This window comes from Natator depressus, chromosome 7 (genome assembly GCF_965152275.1).
Source record: "Natator depressus isolate rNatDep1 chromosome 7, rNatDep2.hap1, whole genome shotgun sequence".
Lineage (NCBI taxonomy): Eukaryota > Metazoa > Chordata > Testudines > Cheloniidae > Natator > Natator depressus.
This window is the reverse complement of record NC_134240.1, coordinates 112,622,705-112,643,823: the sequence shown is the minus strand read 5'-3', so window position 1 is coordinate 112,643,823 and position 21,119 is coordinate 112,622,705.

The following is a 21,119-nucleotide window of genomic DNA, read 5'->3' as shown; positions in this document are numbered from 1 at the left end:
CTGTTTGGTGCTGGGCTGAGTTACACAGGACCCAATTTTTAAAGCATTGCTGGATCAGACCCTAACTCAGCTCTAGTACACTTCATGATCCCTGCAATAGAGCACCTTTTTTTTAACCCAGCTACCATAATACAGGGTTGTACGTTGTCCACACTGGCTGGCCAACTCCAGTCGAGTCCAGTCACAAGCCTGTTTAAATAGTGCTTGGCATGATTAAACACTATGGCTTTTTGTGCTGTGGAGATAGCCCTTAATATGTACATCCAGACTCTGTTACATGAGGATTACTAAACCAATGTTGGGTCAATACATATTTAAACCAGGGACCTTTTCAAATGCAGATTATTATCTCAAGATAGTGCATCAGCTTCTCTGGAGACATTGTAGCCAATCGTCTCGTACAGCAGCATCAGGCTGCTAATAATTCTTAAGAAAGGGAAGAAAATCTGGTTAGAAAACAAGTTGTTTTGCACCTGCCAGAGGGTTTTAGTTGATTTTTTTCAGTATTTGTTGTATTTTTAAAACAAAAGCTTTGCCATTCACCTTCACTCCAAAGGACTTGCTTTTATATATCTCCTCACTTATGCCTCAGTCTAATCCCTCCCCCTCCACTGTAGGCAATTTCTCTACAGGATAGGAAAGATTGATTTCTATTGCAAAATGAAGGCAGTCAGTGCAGTTTGCCTGCCTCTGTGCTCTGAAAGTTCCCGAGCCCTGCATTATTAATAATCCCAAACCAAAACCCACAGTCCTCGCTTAGATGAAACTGCTGGTGAAGTCAACAAAAGTTGCATGCCTCTTCTGAAAGGAGAAGTTAGTCCAACAAGCATTCTACAACAGAATCATCTTGTTGGAGGGGATATGGCAATCCTCAGTTATCAGTGAGCCCTGTTTGAGTAGCAATGCCATCCATGAAACTGCAGCAAGCTGGACAGGCCCAGGGATTTGGGTGCAGATGCTGTTCCTTCAGCATGCAGCACTTCAGGATGCCTGCCCCAGTCCAGTGGCAGCTACAAGACGCCAGCATGATGACCTTCCATGTGTACTTAGTGTAGGGCGGTCGCAATCACCCTGTTTAGAGGTATTTGATTGGCATTTGGACAGACTCACCCTACTGTACCTCAGGGTAGCCAGCTCTTAGGTCACTATGCGAGCAATGGTCCTAGGCAACACACATCAGTGGCCTAGGCTTTAGGCCGGGGGCTTCTGGGTGCCTCATGCTCATGTTTCCTCATTTGGTTCTCTTCATAGCCCTTAGTTAAGGCTGTAGAGCAGACTCATTAATCTCTAAGGCCTGGTCTACACTAGGGGGGGAGTATCAATCTAAGTTACGCAACTTCAGCTACATGAATAACGTAGCTGAAGTCGACATACTTAGATCTACTCACCGCGGTGTCTTCACTGCGGTGAGTCGACGGCTGACGCTCCCCCCTCGACTCCGCCTGCACCTTTTGCACCAGTAGAGTACAGGAGTTGATGGGAGAGTGTTCGGGGGTTGATTTATCGCGTCTCTTTATCGACCCCTGCTGGATTGATCCGGTGGATAGTATAGACATACCCTAAATGGTCTCGGTGTCCCTAGATGGGACAGAGCACCACACCCAGAAGATGTGTGGGTTACATACTTCCTCTAGCTGAGCAAGTGCATCCCAGCTTCAGAGACTTTCTGGGATCAAATCCCAGATGAGCCCCCACTTGTAACACCGACAGACCCCGGTTGTCGGCGGGCGGGATCAAATCTGGGACCTCTGGAGCTAAATGCATGAGCCTTTACTGCATGAACTAAAAGCCACATGGCCCTTAGCTAAGGCTGTAGAGCAAACTCATTAATCTCTTTCTAAGTGGTCTCGGTGCCACTTGATGGGCAGAACACCACACCCAAGAGGTGTGCGGATTACACTTACAGATTTGAAATGTCATGTGGATAAATAAATATTTTCTTCTTCTTCTGGGTATGTCTGCAGCAGGAGTGCTGTCTGCATGTCTTGGGAGGGAAAATCTCCCCTGAGTTTCAGACCAAAACTTTAAAAGTAGGAGAGGCAGGGAGAGGCCTTTAGAATCTCATCTTAAGTTCTACACAAGGCCCAGGTACATGGGAGTGCTTAGTTTGTTCTAGGGCAACATCCCAGCTTAGCATGTTTAATATAAGTGGCTAGTTCTTTTGGATCAGGATTAAACTGTTCAAACCTCAAACTTAAGTGATTTTAGTTCAAAGATTTGGAGGTTTGGTTCATGGCATTAGAGATATCAGCCAACTGTGAAATTCAGATCTAGTTTTAGATTCTGAAATCGCCACAGTCCCTGGTTTCTGTTTTAGGCCTATCTCTAAAATTAACTCATGTCTTCTGGTAACATGGGACAAAACAGCACCTCTAACTTTCCCTCTCAGGTGAGGCCCCCATCAACAGTTATACACAGGTCTCTTGTCTGCCATTTTGTTTTAGTGGCATAGGAATGTGTCCACTCCTCTGAGTTTCAGAGTAAGCTCCTGCAATATTCAGGGCTGTTTTCAGTACAGAGAGGGGGAAAGAAGTATGTGGGGTGAGGGAGGGAGGCTGGGAATTGGATTCCCAAAGGCCCCATATGGGTTGGGTTTTAGACTACCATATCAGCCTGCAAGACCACCCACATTCTGGCATGCTAGGTCACTTGAGCAGCACGTTTATTCCCTGAATAAGGAACAAGCTTTGCAGAGCTCTGGCTCCATGCAGGAAGGTACTCTGCTGGGTAATGAATGAGGAGTCCAGTGGGAATACAGCCTGTCAGGGCTCAATAGCAGACAAGTGCTTCAGAAACAAATGCACTGGTGAGACCAGCACAAGGGGAAGGAGAATCTATGCTGCTCACCTTCCAACCCTCTGAGCTCAGTGGGCAATATTTTAAAGAAGTACCCACCTTATTTGCATGTAGCAAACTGGTAAATATGCACCTAAGTATGAGCAGACATGTATCTGGGTTTGCCCACATGCTTTAATTGCTAGATTAGCAATTTTGTCCCCACATGTGCCATGAGGCTCTCTCTGTAAAAGCAACTTGGCCGTTTTCATCCTTGCTTTCAGTTGTGCCACTGAATTTCATTCCACTCTCCAGAGGCTCACAAGCCTGGAGAGCTTTTGTTTCAAAAATGTATGTAAGCAGTGTCAGGATGAGCTCCACCCTGACATCTGATGGTGAGGTGTGGCAAGTTGTGGAAAAGAACTTCAGGGGCCGATCTCATTTGCATAGGCACACCCACCCCGCCTAGAATGAGGCCATAGCTGCCCAAATGGTCACTTTGGCTGCTGTGGGATCCCCAGTGTCTCTGTTATTGGGGCAGGAAGAATAAATTGTTATTACCCTGATTATGGGAACTGTGCTTGGAACTGTACTTGGCCTTTTGTTATGATGGAGGGACTCACCATCAACTAAGTAGCACTTGCTAGGCAAGGGTCATGGGTTCCAAAACTCTGTGAATTGAGAGAGGCTGGGGACAAGTATTCATACTTAGTGGCATGGGCCCCTTGGTGAGGGCCTTACATGCTAATTGCACTTCCTCCTCTCTCCACTGTGGAATATCAGAGCTAATTTTGATTTCATTAGAGGTCTAGTTACAGGCTGCTTAGCTCACTTTGGGCTAATAGTGCACCAGCACTGAGGCTCCCCTACTACAAGCTGAATTCACCAAAGAGCTGAACTGACTAAGAGCTGAAATCACTGAGTGTTGTGTTAAGTAGTGGGGGAGCCTGAAGATATATTGTGGAGCAGTTTGCGGGACGGCTGGAGTGCCTTGTGGACAGGCTGGTGGAGCAGTTCGTAGGCCGGCGGGAGCTGCTGGTGGGATGCGGAGCGGAGCGGAGCTGAGCGAAGGAGTTCATGGGGTGGCGAGCGGAGCGGAGGAGTTCGTGGGGTGGCTGGCGGAGCCGCCCTATGGAGCTGTGGGGCGGTCAGCTTCAGATCATGTAAGGTGCCTCTTACCCCCGTCCCATCTCCACCCAGGTTGGGAGGTAAAGCTCCGCAGATAAACTTTTGAACTCTGGGGCTGCCCTGACCAGGGACAGAGACTTTTGGTCATTGGACTTTTGGGACTTTGGGTGATTTGGGGTTGCTGGACTCAAGAACCAAAGGGAAAGGGGCATGCCCCAATTTGCTTGGGGTGGGTTTTTTGCTCATGGGTTGTGTTATGAATCCTGTTGGTGGTGTTTCCCCAACATAATGCCACATTGTTTCTCTCTGTTATTAAAAGGCTTTTTGCCTCACTCAGACTATGTGCTTGCGAGAGGGGAAGTATTGCCTCTTGAAGGCGCCCAGCGGGGGTGGTATATATTTGTCCCAGGTCACTGGGTGGGGGCTCGAGCCGGTTTGCATTGTGTTATTGGAATGGATCCCCTAGATATTGAACCCGGCCCTTGTTGCTGCCAACTCTGACGGGCAGAAGGGTTACATGTATTTTGCTCACCCAGTTAGATTTCCCCCCGACATTCTCTCAGCTCTCATCTCCTTGTAAAACCGTGGCTTTTTATGGTGAATGTACATATCTAAAAGGTGCCAGTCTATTCGACCTCAGAATGGCTGCAAGATGAAGAGCCACAAAGATGCAGAGATCAAATGAATGGAGAAAGTACACTGAAAGTGCAGGTAGAGAAGTGGGGTCCGGTATATAACAGCTGCTCATCAGGGGAGCACACCAGGCAGACAACTCCAGGTATCACCTCACTGCTCAGAGAAGCTGCAGAAAGGTATGGGCCTGCTTTATCCTTGTGTGTTGGAAGGAGCCTGTGAAGTAGGCTTCATCCACAGAAACAGCACCAGAACCTGGGAAGTGCCAGAGTGGAGCAGATCCACGGTCCATCTAGTCCAGCAGTCTGTCTCTGGCAGTGGTCAGTACGAGATGCTTCATGTAAGATGTAAGAACCCTACTGCAGGCAGATGTGGGATAACAAAAGGGAGGGTCACAATACAATAAAAACAAGGACCAACGAAACAGCTGGGGGCAAATAAAGGACAAAAACAGGGATGGGAATGAGGTCACAGTTTGAAATAAGAGCTGAAGAAGGGGACACTGAGCAAAGCCCCCGATGCTGGAAGGTGGAATTCTCTTTCTCCACTTAATGGGCATAGTACTGGTCAGCGGTGGTTCAAACTCATCCCAGTACCAACAGAAAAATCTCCAGGGGCTAATTCAGTCTCCTGTTTAGTGTTTGGCCTCTTAGCTGCACCTACCAACAATGGTGCAAGTTACAATGATGTGAACACCTGTCCACTAGGAACTAGAGAGCACAAACTGATCTCACAGGCAACTGAACCACCATCCGCTTACGGTCGCTACTGACCCTGGTGGGATTCAGTGGGTGACCTCGGGGTGAAAGACTTTGTATCCTGTTACTAATCTCCTGATCCTTCTGTCCAGGCCTCCTTTTCTTGCTCTCTTATTTTTTGAAGGGTTTATGCTGCTCCAGCTGCCAGAACATCTCAATTGCATTGTGTCAGAAGAGCCTTCTCAGGCTGATATTTTATACTCTGTAGGGCGGGTTTAACTCTTCTATTAAAAAATTAAATCCATCTGCATCCAACTCAAAACAGGCTCTGTTCTAAAAGAACAATAAATGTCAATGACTTGAGACATGCATGGCTTTTTATGATGTACGATGACAACTGGTATCACTTATAGAACTTGCATCATAAAGAAACAACAGTGATGTTGCATGTCAACAGACAACGTTAAATGTCAGAAGATATCTGTTTATCCTTTGTTTTTAGATCCAAGTTTGGTTCAAGTGTCTAAGTGAAATCTAAACATTCTGGTGTTTATCGTGCAGCCTTATGCAAAGTGTTGGGGCGTTTTCTGTTTGTTTGCTTGGTTGTTCACTGGCAATGATACATTCCTGTTCTTTCGATCTAATTTGTGCCTACTAGAACTTTCCTGTTGTGAAATAGTCCCTTCTTCCTCCACCCTCTCTTTCTCCCCTTTTATTTTTGTGGACCTTAATCCTATAGTGAAATCATGGTTCTGACTGACTGCTAAAAACCCTAAGATAATCAATGGCTCTATTGGACATGGGATGAGAATCACGAATGTAATGTAATGGAAATAAACCATATGTTTGTTGAAGAGGTTTGGAGACAGTGAGTTATAGATGAGAACACTGTCTCTAGATTCTTTTTTTTTTAATGCTATATAAAATTAGGACTGCCTGGGCAACTGCACCAGAGCCTTGTGGTTGAAAGAAAACAAACTCTGTCTTTGGATATGAACCTCAAGGTCCTATTTATAGCTATGTAAATTAAAAATAAATGGCATTATTATGATATGGTCCCTCTGCTAAATGTTCTACTTGCATCTATTCTGGGTGCCTTAACAGCTATTGGTTAGGTATAATATATATAAAATTAGCCCACATATATATATTTATAAAAAAGGATGTAGGATATTTAAATATGTGGGCTAATTATATAGATATATAATATGGAGGATATTTAAAGGATGGAGGATATTTAAATTGATATATATATTCATAAAAAAGGATGGAGGATATTTACATATGTGGGCTAATCGTGAGCTCCTTACTCAGTCTTTACTGAAGCAAAATCCTATTGAAAGCCTTTGCCTGAGTAGGGATGGAGTAATGGATGCATGAGCGATTTGGCCCTATCTTTGTTTGGTTGTTTTTCATTTTTTGCTTTTGTTTATGTGAGGATTGTAACAAGAGTAGAACACTCTGTGTGTGTGATACTGCCATCCTTCAGGTGACAGGTCAAATGAGACAGAGAATACTGCTAGGCAAACCTCAGGAGGGTTGTCTCAGTTTGGATCAGCACTCAGAAGTCTGAGTGTGGGGTTTTCAAAGCACTCAGCACTGGGCTGAGTTTGCTCCCATTCAAGTCTATGGGAGCTTTAATGTTGACTGCAGTGGGAGCAAATTCCGACACAGGAGCTTACTCTGAAACTCAGAGGAGTGGACACATTCCTTTGCCACTAAAACAAAATGGCAGACAAGAGACCTGTGTATAACTGTTGATGGGGGCCTCACCTGAGAGGGAAAGTTAGAGGTGCTGTTTTGTCCCATGTTTTGAAAATCCCACTCTGAATGTCTATCTTCATCTTCTGTAAGTGCCTAGATGTCTACACTGTGTGAAACCCAGCTGATGTCTCACAAGAGCATCCTTTCTTGTGAGACTTCCACTGCCTCCTACATACAAGGCCTTTTTCAATATTTAAACTATTGAGGGTCCCCAATTAACACTTGCCTAGTCTCTGGGAAACTTCAGAACTGGAATCAAATGATGCATTTGACCCCTTTCTTTATCATGGGGGATGTTAAACCACATATCCTTACACAGCGGAGAAAGTTTAGATCCAGAACTGAATTTTGAAGCTGATCTCTGTTTGTAAATTGATCTTTGACCCCTGAATCTGAGCATCCCTAAAGCTGGGGAAAGTTCTCACCTGGATCTTAATTGTAGCTTAGGCTTATCTGTGAGTTCAGCATTTTTGCTGCTAGGTGGATTCTGGACATGTTAAAAAGTGGTGTGTGCGTGCACATGCATGTTTCAGTGTTGGGTTTGGGGGAATCAGACCTGAATATTTCAGAAATTTCAAAACGTAGTTTGGTCCAAGTCCAGTCCTAGAAATAAAGGTTCTGGCAGGTTTTCATTTTCTTTTTTGGAACATATTTGTCTTATCCCTGATTAGGGAAGTGGCTAAAATAAATGTAGCAAACTAATTGGAAAGGTTTTTTAAAAAACATTACATGTTGTCCCCCAATTCACTGAATCAGAATAATCCTGGCAGATGGTTAGGACATTTAGATTTGCTGACATTTTAAAGCGGGGGGGAGGAGGAGGAGTGAAGCGGGGGGAGCAGAGGAACAGTTATTTTAACAAAGGAATTTTATCAACATATTTTTCTCCAGTTGAATTTGTGGTTGAATTGTTTAAATTATTCCTGCTCCCAAAGCAAACTGAGTTTGTTATATAAAATAAATTTTAAGGTTGTAAGTCTGCTGGAAAAAAATAGACATATGGTAGCAGTCAAAGTAGGAAAGTTCTTCTGGGAGACTACAAAAGCATCAAAAAGTAAATACAACCTAAAAAAAAAAAAATTCAGACTCTCATAAGCAATCAGAGATACTGAGTTGCATTGCTTATTTGAATGTCGGTAGCCACAATGTTATGCCAGCTCATAGCTATTTCATAGCACCATTGGTGTCTGAGCCATAGGGAACCATGTGAGAGGTCATCTGAGCATATTTATGGGTTCGCTGATTTCTTTTCAGTGTGCTTTGGAAAATAAAACAAAAGTTGAGAGATGGGAGCTGTATCCAACACAACACACTGACCTTTCAGGTCTTCATCAAAAGCATGGTAGCTGGTTTTCCAGCTACACTGCAGTATCTGAGTGCATTAAACATTGCATTACAGGGGAAAATACGCCCACAGACTCCACAGTGGACTCTAGTACAGTAGAACCTCAGAGTTACGAACACCAGAGTTACAAAAACTGACCAGTCAACCACCAACCTCATTTGGGACCAGAAGCATGCAATCAGGCAGCAGAAGAGACAAAACAAAACAAAACAAGCAAATACAGTACAGTGTTACTGTGTTAAACGTAAACTACCAAAAAAGAAAAAAAAAGGAAAAGCTGCATTTTTCTTCTGCATAGTAAAGTTTCAAAGCTGTATTAAGTCAATGTTCAGTTGTAAACTTTTGAAAGAACCACCATAAGGTTTTGTTCAGAGTTACGAACATTTCAGAATTACAGACAACCTCCATTCCTGAGATGTCCAAAATTCTGAGGTTCTACTGCAGGGGTTCTCAAACTGGCGGTCGGGACCCCTCAGGGGGTCACAAGGTTATTACAGGGGGGGTCACAAGCTGTCAGCCTCCACCTTAAACCCCGCTTTGCTCCCAGCATTTATAATGGTGTTACATTAAAAATACTTTTTATATATTTATGGGGGGGTCACACTCGGAAGCTTGCTATGTGAAAGGGATCACCAGCACAAAAGTCTGAGAACCATTACTTTACTGTATTGTAATTGCTGTCTGTAATTTGAGATTTAGTGCAGCATATTTTGGGGGTATGTTTTATCCTAACTTGACTCTCCTCTGTGTATGCGTGAGCTTTTCCTTCCCTGAACTTAAACCAAGGTCAGAGTGGTTGAAATGAAAGAGCATCCAGCTTCAATAATACCTCTTTCAACTTCTATAAAACCTTTTCTCTGAAGATTGCCAGGCACTTTACAAACAAAAAGGGACAAACTCTGCTCTCATTTACACATGCACAGCTCCAGTTGAAGTAAATGGGAGCCACATACACAGAGCTGAGAGCAGAATTTAGACCAGGGATCGGCAACCTTTGGCACATGGCCCATCAGGGAAATCTGCTGGCGGGCCGGGCCAGTTTGTTTACCTGCAGTGTCAGCAGGTTCGGCCGATCGCAGCTCCCACTGGCCGCAGTTCGCCGTTCCAGGCCAATGGGGGCTGCGGGAAGTGGCGGCCAGCAGATCCCTTGGCCCGTGCTGCTTCTCGCAGCCCCCATTGGCCTGGAACAGCGAACCGCGGCCAGTGGGAGCTGCAATCGGCCGAACCTGCGGATGCTGCAGGTAAACAAACCGGCCCGGGCCGCATGCCAAAGGTTGCCGATCCCTGATTTAGATCTAACTAATGAAACCTCGTAGTACCCCATTGGTAGGTACTTTAAGAAAGACATAGATCATGTCACTAAGGCTGTCTCTACAATAGCACTTTTGTCGGTAAAACTTTTGTCAGGCAGGGGTGTGACATGGGTTTCACTGACAGAAGTGCCGGTGTGGACAGCGCTCTGTCAGCATGAAACACTCCCACTGAGATAGCTACTGGCACTCATTGGGGGTGGTTTAATTATGCCGATGGAAGAGCAGCTACACAGAAGACCTTACAGCGGTGCAGCTACAGCAATATGGCTGTGTCGCTGAAAGGTCTCTAGAGTAGATATATTGCCTGAGTTCCAAAGTGGAGCACAGAAGCTTTTTAACACATCCAGCAACATTCCACAAACGTTTAGGACCAGAACTGTAGAAGAAAACCGTACCCAAAGTGAAACTGGAGAGCAGAAAGGTAGGCAGGCCTAATGGGACAGATCTTCCACTGGTGTAAATCAGTGTTGCTCCATTTACTTCAGTGGAGCTTTGTCACTTTATATTAACTGAGGATATGGCCCAGCATACATGAGTTCACAGTTGGACAAGACATTAGAGCTAACACATCTGCAATTGCAAGCAGTGCCGTGATCCTTTATGACCCCAGTGGCCCATGCCCACAAGTTTTTGGGACCTCTGTTTTACATCTCATCATGAAGCCAGCACCTTCCTCTAGCAATGGGTGAAGAGCCAGTGTAGGACAGCTGCCAGCTCTTAAACACCTAATGTCTAACCCTACTCAAAGCAGGAGACATGACAGGGTGGTATAAACACTGATAGCAGGTCTATAGTAGCCCCTCACTGTGGCTAACACTGATGATGGTGATGATGATTTACTATTTGTGTTACCGTAGCACCTAGGAGCCCTAGCCAAGGACCAGGACTCCATTGTGCTAGGTTGCAGTGCTAGAACAACAGTGGGAGATGTCCCAAAAATCCTACACAAGGCTTCAGAAGCCTTTCATCCATGTACAGACGTGGCCTAACCTATTGCGTAAGGAAAGAGGGCTTGAAGATCTAAAAACAAATTGAGCAACTGGAAGATGCTGGGGGAAGGAGCTGCCAGCAAGCTCCTCCTGGCCAATTTTAGCTCATCAGCCATTGCTGACAGCAGGCAGAGAAATGGAGTGATTTTCATTCATTACTATGTACCTGCCAAAGTAGATAACCAGAGCTTTCCACCTTAATGATGTGAGTTTTGCTCAGTTGTAATCTTTGAGTGATCTTTAAACTTCAGACTAGATGATCATAATGGTCCCTTCTGGCCTTAAAATCGATGAAAACCAGAAACAAAGCCCCTTTCTGGACTGAGATTGCGTTTAGTTAATTACAGGATTGATATTCTGCCTATTTTCATTCTGGAGCACATTTTTTAACATCAAATGCTGACCCTCTTTGGTCTTGGATACAGTTCTGCTGTGCTCAGATGACTGTAAAGCGTGCTTCCCACTGGAATGGTTCCTTTTCATAGTCACAGGAGATCTGCTTCAGAGCTACAAACAGAACCCAGAACTCTTGACTCTCCCGTCCATGTCTGAACCACAGGTCATTTGTTGGCACACCTGTACAGAACGAAGGGAGGCAGAGGAGGAACAATCTGGGGAAGGATGACAAAGGGAAAAATTAGCCAACCACATGTGCACTGAACATCATGTTAAATGTATGGCTGCATGCTATTTGTCTCTCTTGTTTGTTTAGCTTGTTAACCCTTTGAGGAAGGGACTGTATGTAATACAAGCAATAATAAAAATAAATAACAACACATTATCTCTCCTGTTCAGGATTTAGGAAAAGGCCATGAAGGCTAAATGGGTTTCATCCAGCCTTACTCCAGACTCATGGGATTAAACCTAGCCCTGAAGTAGGGCTTTTCCCCCTGCGGGCATTACTGTTCGTGGTTATACTAGGAATGTGTGAACTAGTTCTGGTAATATAATATTAGTTAAACCTTCACACAAAAGCCAAATCAAACCTCTCTTGAGATTCAGAACATTATGGTTAACTACTTGGTGTGCTTTTGTACTTCCATGTTCCAGCCTGAATGCCCCAAGTTCTGAAATCTTACAAAAAAGCCAGTTCCCATGAAATTTCCAGCCCGATTTTAGAGGCTTAAGAGACTTGTTTGGTGGTTGCAGGGCTAGATGCGCCACTGTCTGTTTTGTGGTCTCTGGTTGGACCCCCTCAGGTGTTGGGCCTTTTGCCTTTACCTTCCTGGTGTGGAATTCTGCAGTTCTCCCACTTCTAGAACGAGCCCTGGGCTACAGTACCCTGTATATCAACCATGCATACTCAGCAGGTCTGACTTAGTTTTGTATCTGCAGTTTTTCCCTTTGAGACTCTGTGACCAGTGGTGTCTATAGTGACCGGACAGCCTTCTTAAAGCCAAAGTATTGTTCATTTTAATGTTGGGACAAGGCGTTTAGAGAAAAAGAATTTTAAAACAACAAACAGTCCACACACACATCTGTCTTACCTAAAGGCTTACCCTCCTCCTGATTGTAACCTAGGCCAGCCTAATTTCTTCACACACAGCAGCAGATGCCTGTGTGCCACTCTGGTTCCGCCAAACAACTCTGTCCCATTCTTGATAGAGAGAGAGCCATTTTAAACTATTATGGTCCTTTTGTACTTCTGCTTCCCTGGGCTTTGGCCTTGCTGGACAAAACCAGTTTTGCAGGTTGGCTGGAGAGGAGATAAATCCTTCAAGATTAACAGTTCAGGCAATATCCCTTAACAACCCTCAGTGTTTGCAGTCAGGTGACTTATCCTGAGCCATTCTTTGCCCTTCCTGCTTATTTCTCCTTGCAGCCCACTATTAATCCAAAACCAATATAGTCAAACAGTAAACATCCCAATAACCAGGCCAGCATACAGTTCATAGATTAGATCAGCTCCAGTTTGGAGTCTGCATATAAGTTCCAGATGAGCTTCCAAACACTGGGCGATTCAGCATTTTGTATCTATTAAGTTGACAGTTCTGTTATGTTTAATTACCTTGCTGAATCGGGGCCTGGGTTTCTCTCCATACAAATCTTGTAGTTCAATTAATCCCTGATGTATCTCCATTGACTTCAGTGGAGCTGAATCCTGGCTGATTTTGCCCTTGGAATCATAAATTGTTTGATTTTCCTCCATCACTAGCCCATATCTGAACAAAAATAGCTTGAGCTGTTTTCGTAATTCAGTGTCAACATTTTAAGAAAGAAAAGTCCATCAATGGCTCTGCTAATTGTGCTTACATGTTTGTTTCCACATGATTGTGTCCAGCTGTTTAGCTTAACTCTTGGAACAGTCAGGCCCCATTAACTAATCAGGCCTTCAGTGAAAAAAATTGAGTCTGACAGTTTCACGGACATAAATGCCCTCCAGCACCTGGCAATCACTGTAAGTAGCTGTACTTTAGATGTATGTATATGCTTTGGTAAACATCTTGTGTGGCTGTCCTGAAGAGTTACTTAACTATAACTTTACTGGCCTCTCATTTCCCCAGTCGGTTAGAGGAGATTTTAATGAAGTTTATTTTTTAAGCAAACAGCATTTTTTCCCCTCGCCCTTGAGCTCTGTACCAAATTAAAGCTACTGTATGTGAGAAACATCATCATGCGACTGCTTTGTTTATTCAGCTTTCCATGGCCTTTTTCCCTTAAATATCAGGAACAGATGATAGTCATCACTGATTCCTGATCAACCTTGTTGCCACATTTTCTGCAGCCTGGATGTATTTTTTCTTCCCTTCAGCATGATTTAGTCCAATTGCATTTCTTCACAGCTGGAGTAAACTTCGCTCACTCTAATGAGCGGTGAGAGCAGGCAACTGGGAGGCAGGACTCCTGGGTTCTATTCCCAACTCTTCATGTGAATTTGTGCAAGTCATGGAGGGTCTCATCTGACTTCTATTCAAATCAGCAGGAGTCTTTCCGTTGTCTCCAAGGGAAGTTGCATCATGTGTACTCTTTGCCACAATTCACCCATCTGTAAAATGGAGATGACCGTGTTTATTTACCTTGCAGGTGGCACGAGGACACCTAATGTTTTGACAGTACTTTGAGGACTGAGATGCTTTGGTCTTACTAGCATCATTGGGCTCAAAATAGGGGTATCAGGGTGAAATTAAATAGTCTGCGATATGCAAGAGGCCAGACTCGATGATCTAAAAGGCCCTTTTGCTCTTAAATTCTATTAAATGAACCAGCTCATGCTATCCTTCCACATAACTCCTATTTTGGGAATTTTGTATTTGCTAAAATGCATTTGCTAAAAGTGCAAATATTATTAGTATCCACCAGCATTATTAGTTTATTTATTAGCAGATGGAGGGAAAATGCTCAGTTTAAGAAACGCCAAAATTTAAAATGTTAGTTCTGAGCAAATTTGTTTTTGATGCCTCTGTGCCATTAAGGAACAAGGTTGATGAGCCGTTTTGTGGGTTCTTAACTCTGAAATATTCTTCTCAGTCATTTCACCCTCCTCTTCTTGTTGCTTCTAATCTTTTTTTGTGTACACATGCTGGGGTTGCCCAAGTGTCAGGAGATGGTATGTGGAGACTGTAAGATTTAAGGGAGAAAAAGAATTCCATGGTATGCTTAAAAAAACCCGCCAGTGTCTCAGCAGAACTCATGGTAACACCCCAGCACCATGGCACGGCTGGATTTCCAGATCCTGCAGATGATGACTCCTGGCAATATGCTTATTCACACATGTAGTCATGCAAATTTGCAGGGGTAACTGTTTGCAAGATTTGGTCCTCATTTAAAATGTTATTTAATCTGAACATGATGGTAAAAGTGAACTCTGATAGCCGCGTTGTGAAGCTCCTATGTGAAGCGAATCCAGTGGTCTTAGCCCTTTTCCCCAGTGGACAAGTATCCACATCATAATAATGGCTCCCCTTCGTTTTTCCCCAATCAATCTTTTTCTGTCTGTTGTATTTTTTTAGGTCATCAATCCCCCATCACCTGGACTCTTTAATCAAGGCCAGATGTCTTTCTAAAAGGGAGGCTGTAGTTCAACCACACTTTTGGGGGCTAGATGGGTGACATTTTCAGGTTCTTGTTATGCAGGCAGTCAGATGCGATGATCATAAAGATCGCTTCTGGCCTTAAGTAAACTATTAATCTATTAAATTGATCACTATCATATAGAGACACCAAATTATAGCAGAATTTTTTAAAAGAAAAAATAATCGAGTTTTTGATGAAATTTCCTGTGCTTCCTGGCTAGAAATACTTTGGTAACAATTGCTAGCAGTCTCAACCACTGCCTGGATGTGGCATGGGCATAGTTTGGAAAGGTGCAGTGGGGGTACTGCCCCACCCCCAAACAGAGGTGAGTTGTGGGGGAGTTATGCGGAGTCATGTGCCACTCCCCCACCCCCGATTTCTGTGAGCGCCTCGGTACCCTACAGGGCTTGTTCTGTTCAGCCTGCTGAGGGGGAGGAGGAGGCTCTGTCCTTCCCATACTGCACCTCCCCACCCCGGGCACATTTCAGCTCCTGGTGGACACCACCTCCTGGGTCCTAGTGCCCACCTGTTTCCTGTACAATGGTGAGTGCCTGCAGGGGAGCAGGACAAGGGGTGTGGGGGAGGGGGGGAAGAGACAGTGGGGAAAGGGGTGGGATGGGGTGGGAGAAGGGGATAGGGCAGCAGACAGCGGGGAGAGGAAGGGGGAGAAGATGGTGAAGAGAAGGGGATAGGGGAATGGGTGGGAGGAAGCAGGAGCCTGGCATGCAGCATCCCCTTGGCAGCAGAAGCCCCAGCAGGGAGGCAGCGGCAGCAGGACCAGAGCAGCGACATTGCTGCACCAGCCCATGCCAGAGTGGCTGCCAGCAGCAGCTGGGGTTCCCCTGTTAAGCCAACCCATACCCCCCCCTCCCCCGAGCACTGGCAGTCCAGGTACCGCTCCAGGTTGGGGGAGAGAGCCAGGGAGCCAAGGGGTGGTATGAGATCTGGAAAAGGTACGTGAAAATGGAGGGAAGAAGCAAGTTCAGTGAACCTTTTTTTAACTTAAAAAAATGTTTAAATTCAATTTGTGCTCTGGGTAAAAGTCCAGATGAATTTTTATAAATCATATTGTAACAGGGTAAGCTGGCCCTTTAAGGCAGGATAGAGACTCAGCACAGCCCTGTTCCTAGTTCAACCCAGACCCAAAACATTCTGAAACTTGTAGTCTAGAGGGACTATGGGAGCTGTAGGCATCTCTGCAAGGAATGTTTGGAATAGTGGCTTGTATATAAGAGTTCCCTTTTGAACAGTGTGGGTCTATTTTGAAGGAAGTAGGACCAGACATTGATTCTCTGCAAAGAAAGGGCTAAGGAGGGACTTTAGAAGAGCTTGTGAAGGGACCTAGATGGACAACTTGCTACATACCCTGAGGAATGGGTGGTATTTTGGCTAGGAAGCCAGAGAAGGCCATGAATTAAGGGACTGTAGCGGAGCCTAGGAAAGAGCCCTAAAGGAAAGTGAAGTGGGGATATTTTGAGATTACATAAAATGGCTGCTTCATTGTTTAGAGTTTGAGATTAACTACACCTTTGAAGGACCATCGTTGTTATACTGCAAAAAGGGGGGTAAATTGATAGACCCTCAAAGGCGAGCTGCCACTAGAGCTGGTTGAAATGATCTTACTGAAAAGGTTATTTTTGTTTTTGAAAATGGCCTTTTTGACAATAAAAAAATGGGGAGGGGGATTTTTTCTCCTCTCCTCCCATGATTTAAAAAGCCATAGAATTTTTTTATCAATTTTTTTGTTTACTGAAAATACATTTTTCCAGTAAATAAGTCAGTAACCATTTAAATAATAAGAAATTATATTAAATTCTCTCTTGAAAACTTTTAAAAAACAATGAACCCTGAAAGATGGAATTAACATGGAAAGAGAAAAGAGATTGGGTGAAGGTCTTCCTGTGTTTATTTTGAACTTCGGCTACCCTGTAAGGGGCAGAGTTGAAATTTTTGCTGGAGGGCTAAAATCCATCCCATTAGGGACATTCTATTATATTCTGTCCGGGTTCTTCTACCATAATAGACTCATAGATTCTAAGGCCAGAAAGGCATAAGATCATGATCATCTAGTCTGACCTCTTGCACATTGCAGGCCACAGAACCTCACCCATCCTCTCCTGTAATAGACTCATGACCTCTGGGTGAATTACTGAAGTCCTTAAATCATGATTTAAAGACTTCAAGTTACAGAGAATCCACCATGGATGCCTCCAGTGAAGGAAAGGTAAGCCACTGTTACACTTATCCAAACCAACTTGCTTATTGCTAGTTTAACCCTTTCATACTGGCCTCAGTGGAAGTTTTGACTAAGGACTCCTGATATTTGAACTGGAATATTAGGCCAAGCCAAAAAACAGAATTTAAGAGGTGATCCCACAATCATCAGGTTAACTTTGCTACATGGATTTCAACTCAGCTGTTCTTTTTATCCACCTTTTCTGTTGTTCTCTTCAGTTCACTTCCGTTGGTGTCTGCAGGTGCAATAAAATTGTGTTTGGGTTTTTTTTGCTTCTGGAAATGGAAAGAGAGCAAACTACATGACACGTGAAAGGATAAAAACTGAGGGCCAACGAAACTATGCAGGGTTTGGTGAGGCTGGGGAAACCTGCTTAGGAGCCAAACTCTCTTTTAAAAAAAGAAGTTTATTAATTGTCTGGGCTCGTGAGCCAGGAATGATCTCAGTTACAGGGGAGAAAAATCTGAAAGTCTGAAAGTCTTTCTTTTGTAACTTAAAAAGTCCTGCTTCTGGTCCCGGATAATTATACTGTGCCCTCGGAAGCTTGGCATGAAAATTTGTTTGCTTCCTGTTTTCCTGTTTGTCTCCATCTTGCATGTGACTCATTACTGAGGGTTGTTTGTGTGTTTGTACATTTGTTGTTTATAGGATTGCCAGACTGTGTTCACTGATGTATTAATGCAGAGTTTCTCCTGAGAAATAGGAGTACGTGATGGCTCCATTAGACTACCAGGGAATAAAGGGGGCTGTTAAGGTGGATATGGACATTGTAGAGAAGCTAAATTATTTCTTTGGAACAGTGTACACCACAAAGACTTTGGGAAGGTACATCTAAGCAGTCATGGGGTGAGAGGCAAAGTATTATCCTAGACTAGAAATCATTAGACTCATGCTTCTAATGGATAATAAAGAATATATTAGATAGGAGAATAAACCAACCACTAGTCAACAAAAATTAGAAAGAAAATTCCCCTATGGAAGGTTACGCCATAATTGTGCGCTAGAGGGTTTCTTGTACCTTCACCTGTAGCATCTGGTACTTACCACTGTATGAGACAGGATACCATGTTGGATCTGGTATGAAAATTCCTATTTTGCTATGAATTTTTTTTAAGGTGAGTAAACCTGACTCCCTGAAAACTTCCTTCCCCTCCCTCCTTCCTTATCTTCACCTCTGTACATTCCTCACAGGTCTGCATGTACTCTTTGTTCACTCCAGCCCTGCTGAGGTCCCACATATATATTGCCACTGCTAATTTGCATGCCTGTGCAAACTCTGCCAGCAAGCTGCCACTCAGGGCATGCAGTGTAGATTCTTGTGTTTACATAAATGCTGTTAATTCCTGGATCCTATGTAGGACAAATGCAGAACAGCTAGAGAGCCCTTTTTATCTAGGAAGGCTCCATAAATCCATACAGCAGGCACTTGAATGTTATGGGGAAAGAGACCACTCCTTTTGCTAAGTTTGACTCTGTATCATGGTGACTGAAGGCTTTGCATCAGGCTCTGTTTTTGTTTTTGCTACCATTGGGCTAGTTGCATTATTTGTTAAACAAACATCTCCTGTGTGCCTTTCTGTGCATGTGTGCATGTCTCTCTCTGCTCCATGTTGCCACTGTATGGATTCCTCATTGCAATTCATACGCCTGTCACTTTTGGGAGTCATTGCCTCCTGCCATGCTGATTAAAAACCAGAAAAAAGGGGGGGGGAATTGCCATATAAATAAAAAATTATAGACTTGTCACATTTGAAAAAGGGACTGATGTTAAAACTGCCAATTTTCAGCACAAGGCTTGTTTCCTGATTACCTCTAGCTAGGGAGAAAAGCATCAAATGTCTTGTTTTTTAGTGATTAAGTGGTTAATGATTTAATGAACTAAAAAAAATCTCATTTGTTGCATCCCTTGGACTTAGAAAAAAACCTCAAAGAGCTGATTTTCTGTGTACCTCAGTCCAATATTGCTACCTGCTGGGATATGAACACAATCTCTAAATAAATTGCAAGTGGCCTTGGGCAAATGGAAGAGTTTCGCTTTGATCTTGCTAGAGAGAATGAAGTCAAATGTTCAATCAATCAATCAAATTCATAACTTCTAGCTACAGTCGGCCTGACAACAGCCTATTATTTATTTTTAAAATCACATATTTCATTATTGCAAAACACACACTCTCTTGGGGGGGAAAGGACTAAATTATTGATAAGCCTTATATGTGACTGAGTTTGTTGTTTTTGACATGCTTGTCACTAACTATTGTCAGGAAGAATTTACTAAGATGTTGAGTCTGAAAAGTTGGCCGCGAATGTGTGTGGTGCCAGATTTAAACTGGGTAGAGTAAACTTTAATGGCCTCTTTCTTATTGAATTCCGAGTTGGTAAAGACAGCTGAAGGCAAACAAGCTTTCTAGTGTGAAAACAATGCTTTAAAAAGAACCCCCTTTGTTTTAATTGGTACGAAACAGATGATTCAGGCTCTGAAATTATCCATGAGGTGGGGATATGAAACTTTTGATTTATATGTTTCTGGAAATAACAATTCTCAGTTTGCAGCATAACTGTATAAATAGAAAAGGAAGAACAATTAACCCACACATCTCAAGAGTCTGTCTTTATAAGAGTGTCTGTCAAAAGCATCAGAAGAGCTGCAGAGATAAGAATACATCATATAACAATGTGTGGGGAGAGTTACAGTGTGCATTTGTTCGGTTGTACTATTGCAACTAACTAACTATTGTTAATCAGGGTGTTCCAATGGCAGCCCTGGCTGGATTTAGTAGTGAGGGAATTGCGTGGACACTATATATCTTATAAATCTCTAAATTATTTTACAGCACCCAAAAGTGTTCTAGGCACCTCAAATCTGTCTAATTGTATTTGTCCCCATGTCCATATTATCGGAGTACCACGGAACAGAAAAAAATTTAGAGTGAAATTCTGGCCCCACTGGATATGTCTACATTGAAAACAAACAAAATCAGAGCAGCAAGTCTCAGAGTCCAGGTCAACTGACGCAAGTTTGCATTACAGGGCTAAAAATAGCACACTGGTCTGTAGATGTTCCTGCTCCGGCTGGAGTCTAAGCTCTGAAACCTGGTGAGTGGGGAGGGTCTCAGACCCTGGGCTTCAGCTGACGTGGCAACATCTAAACTGCTATTATTAGCCTTGTCGCATGAGCCCAATTCAGTTAACCTGGGCTCTGTGACTCGCTGCCATGGGTTGTTCGCTGGTTTGGTTTGGTTTGTTGCTGTGTAGAGATTCCCATTGAAATTAGTGGGAGTTTTTGCCATTAACTTCAGTGGTGCCAGGGTGTCACCCTGAGTGTTCCCTGTCCCAGTGCTGACTGAGGTAAATGAAAGATTATCAGTGATTTCCTTGGGTACTGGATCAGATCCTGAGAACCCCAACCCCGCAAAGAGATCCACATACTGGAGCCATATGCTCACATGTAGTCCCCCAAAAATACATAGCTCTTATATAACACTTTTCATCAGTAGGTCTCAAAGTGCTCTACAAAGGGGGCATCACATCATTATCCCCATTAAGAGATGGGGAAACTGAGGTACAGAAAGGTGAAGTGACTAGCCTATGCTCACCCAGCAGGCCAGTAGCAGTCACAGGTATAGAGTGCCACATTCCTGATCTGAGGCGGTGAAGGGGAGTAACAGACAGTAGGGAGGAGGCAGGGCAGTAAGGACAGGGATGAGCAATCAGATCATGTGGTCACTTCAGAGACAGATAGAGTTGATACTTCTGGATGTTCAGAAGAACCGAAGGAAGGATTTAAGTAAAGAGGGCATTAAAGTGATCTGATTGTAAGGCATTCGGACACTTACAATAGATGCTGCATATTGTCAACACAGAACAGCGATCGCGCTCTTGATACTCTTTATAAACAATGAAACTGCAGCCAGCTGAATAATTTTTTGGAAAAATATTTGACAAGTTTACAGAGTGGCTGAAATGTCTATAAAACTGCATCTGCCCCCTTCCCCCAGCTCTAAATGAAACCTTGCAACATCCTGTGAGGTAGGAAAGCCAATAATATTATCCTTATTTTATAAATGGGGAAATTGAGGCACAGAGATTTAGTAATTTACTTGATTATGCTGAAATATTTGATTTTTTTTTCATTAGGAAAATTGAAGTGAAATATTTCATTTCAGGTTGGTTTGACACAAATCAAATATCTGTTGAATGAAATGAAATGTTTCAGGTCAGTTTGAC